Below are 2968 nucleotides of genomic sequence, written 5' to 3'. Positions count from 1 at the left end.
GCGGAGCGCAGCACTGCGGGTGCCAGCGAGGCGCAGGTCGCAGCGAGCCCGGGGCTCCCCGAGGGCTCTCGGCCCGGCCCCCAGAGCCGGAGGCTGCCGGAGGGCAGAGCGGGGCCAGGGCGCGATGAGCAGGGCCGGGCCGGGCGGCAGGAAGGAAGCGCGGCYGCCCGTGAGGAGCCGCGAGGGCCGCGCGCGCCCTGGCTCCGGCTCCAGCTCCCRCTCCGGGCAGCTGCCGSCCCGCTCGCTCAGCCCCGCTCCGCAGGCCCCTGTCCGAGGAAGCGCAACGGCTGCTTCGGGACCCCCCCATGCACCCCCAGGCATCCCCTCCTGCGCCGCAGCCCCCAAGGGCTCCGGGAAGGCCGGGGCAGCGGGATGGGCACCGGGGGAGCAGGGCCGGGCGCAGCTGGTGGCGCCGGCCCGTGTGGCGCAGGCAGCGAACGGCGAGAGGAAGCAGCCGGAGTGGCCCCAGCCCGCGAGTGCCGGCGAGGAGGGGCAGGAAGCTGGAATAAATCCCAGGAAGGGCCGCGCGGCTCCAGCCGGTCTGGGCTGCAGCGGATGGAGCCGCGGGACGGGAAGGCGGGAGGAGGGAGGGGAAGGCGCCAGGGCTCTCCGGCCCCGTCCTGGCTCCAGCTGCGCCGCAGGAGCCACCGGCCCTGGGTCACATCTGCAGCGGCGCCCGCGCGGGGCGGTGGCGGAGCCGGGGGGAGCCGGGGTGCCCGACCGGGGYGCCGGGACAACCTCAGTGCCGCACAAAGGAGCCGGGAGCTGCCGGGCGGGCGGCCCAGCCCTGGCGAGCACCATATGGCTGGGGCCGGCGTTCCCGCGCCGCGCGGCCCGTTCCCAGAATTGACATGGAAATGAAGCCGTGCGTCCCGCAGCCACACGCTGCCTTCCCACTCCTGCCTTGTGGCTCTCCCCGGCGCGAGGGGCACGAGGGGCCCTGGGCCACCCTGGTGTCCCCAGCCCGGCCGCCCTCTCCGGCGGGCCCTGCGCGGGGCCGGGGCGATGCGGCCGCGCGGGAGCTGCCCGGTGCCGCACGCCGGGGCGGCCGCCGGCCCGGGGGCCACCCCGACCTCTCGGCCCCGCGCCCCYGAGCTTTGACATCTGGCTAATTCGCGCCGAGCGGCCGGGGGCGGCGGGGCCGGCGGCAGCGCATTGTTGGCGGTGCAGCTGCGGCGGCGGCGCTGAAAGGCATTCCTGCGCACAATGTCCCCCGCGCCGCCCCGCGCGGGGGCCGCCGCCGCCAGATGGGGGCTAATTAGCGCCTTTGATAGCCGCGGTGGGAACCGCGCCGGCACCAGGCTCTCCGCGCAGCCCTGAATGCAGGGGGCGACCCCAGCGCCGGGGCCACCCTGGGAACCGCCGGCGCGGGGGGCGCGCGGAGGGAGGCAGGGATGTGGGGACAGAGGCACAGATGGATGTGGGGATGCGGGGACAGAAGGATGGAGGGATGAAGGGAATCGGGGCAGATGGATGGAGGGACGCAGAGATGGAGGGATACAGGCAGATGCGTGGATACCGGGGCAGATGGACACAGGGATGGAGGGAAGGGGGCACAGAAGCAGAGAGGAGGGGATACAGGGAGAGAAGGATGGAGGGAGCCAGGGATGGGGAGATGCAGGCCGGGGCTGTGGCTTCCCAGGCGAGCTGGCACATGCAGAGCCCACCCTGGGGAGGTTACACAGCCCGGGGTTGTGCACCCCGCGCTGGGACCCTGCCGCAGCAGCAGCGAGTGTGGCCACAGCCCCGTCCCCATGGAGCCGAGGGGCTGCGGCACGGGCTGGAGCTGCCCGGTCTGTGCCCCAGCCCTGCACCTTGTTCGTGCAGAGGTCACCACCACTTCCTGCCACCGCCACCAAAGCTGCGGTCACCYGCGGGCACAGGAAGGGAGGAGGCTGCCCCCGCACATGCATGTGCATGCACACGGGTGCCCATGGACGTGTGTGCGCCTGTGCATGGGCCGCACCAGTGTGTGCACTCGTGGAGCTGTGCGCGTRTCCGTGCGTGTGCCGCGGGGTGCAGACCCCCGTCTGTGCACACAGAATCACAGCGCAAGTCTGTGTGTGTGCGTGTCTGTGTGCACGTCTGTGTGCATGCCAGTCTGTGTGCCCGCTCCTGCGTGCCCATCTGTGAGTGCAGCGAGCAGAAGGGCTGCAGCGTTGCACATTTTTCACTTGCCATCGCACTGTTTCCTGCCATCTGGGGCCGGCAGTAGCGGAGGCTGCTTTGGAAAGGGCCAGGCCAGGCGGCCGGGCTGCTGCACGGGCTGTTGTGGAGCCCCGGGAGCCCTGTGGGCCCCCGGCATCGGAGCCCCCGCAGTGAACGCGGCGCCTGTGAGACTGGGGCGGCCTCGGCTGCAAGTCGGGGACTGTCACCTCCCGCTGTGGGGCCACTGTTCTTGTCTCCCCACGGGGCTGAATGAGCTTCCTGCAGGTGCGGGATGAGGGAACCATCGTTACTGCTAATTAACACCTGGATCGGAAGCCCTTGGGGCAGGGACTGGCTCTGTGCTGCGTTCCTGTGCGGTTCCTCAAGCAGCCGGGCCTCCTGCCCTCCCCGTCCTTGTGAGCTGCTGGTGCCACCGCGCTCCGTCCAGCCCTCGCTGTCCCCTGGGCCACAGCCGACCCCCCCCACAAGGTTCCCTCACTGGGGACATGGCAAACGGGGTGGCCGGGCCCTTCATTTGCCCTGTGTCCTTCGTGTGGGACAAGGAGGCACCTGGAGCTGGGCATGGCGGAGGACACGGAACGGCCACGGGCACCAGGCCCCCACGGTGCCCACGCAGGGCTGCGGGGCTGGGGGGGGGGCACAGACCTCCCCCCTCAGCTCCGTCTCTGCAGCCGCCGCACGAGCGCGGGCCGGGGGGGCCGCCCAGCACCCCGAGCCCCGCAGCACCCCGGGGGCGCCCTTGGGGGGGGGCGCCCTTGGAGGGGGGCTGGGCAGGAGCGGGGCGCCGTGGGGGCCCCGG

This window comes from Nothoprocta perdicaria, unplaced genomic scaffold (genome assembly GCF_003342845.1).
Source record: "Nothoprocta perdicaria isolate Ctin4 unplaced genomic scaffold, notPer1 scaffold_3, whole genome shotgun sequence".
In the NCBI taxonomy this organism is placed as follows: domain Eukaryota; kingdom Metazoa; phylum Chordata; class Aves; order Tinamiformes; family Tinamidae; genus Nothoprocta; species Nothoprocta perdicaria.
This window is presented reverse-complemented; position numbering follows the sequence as displayed.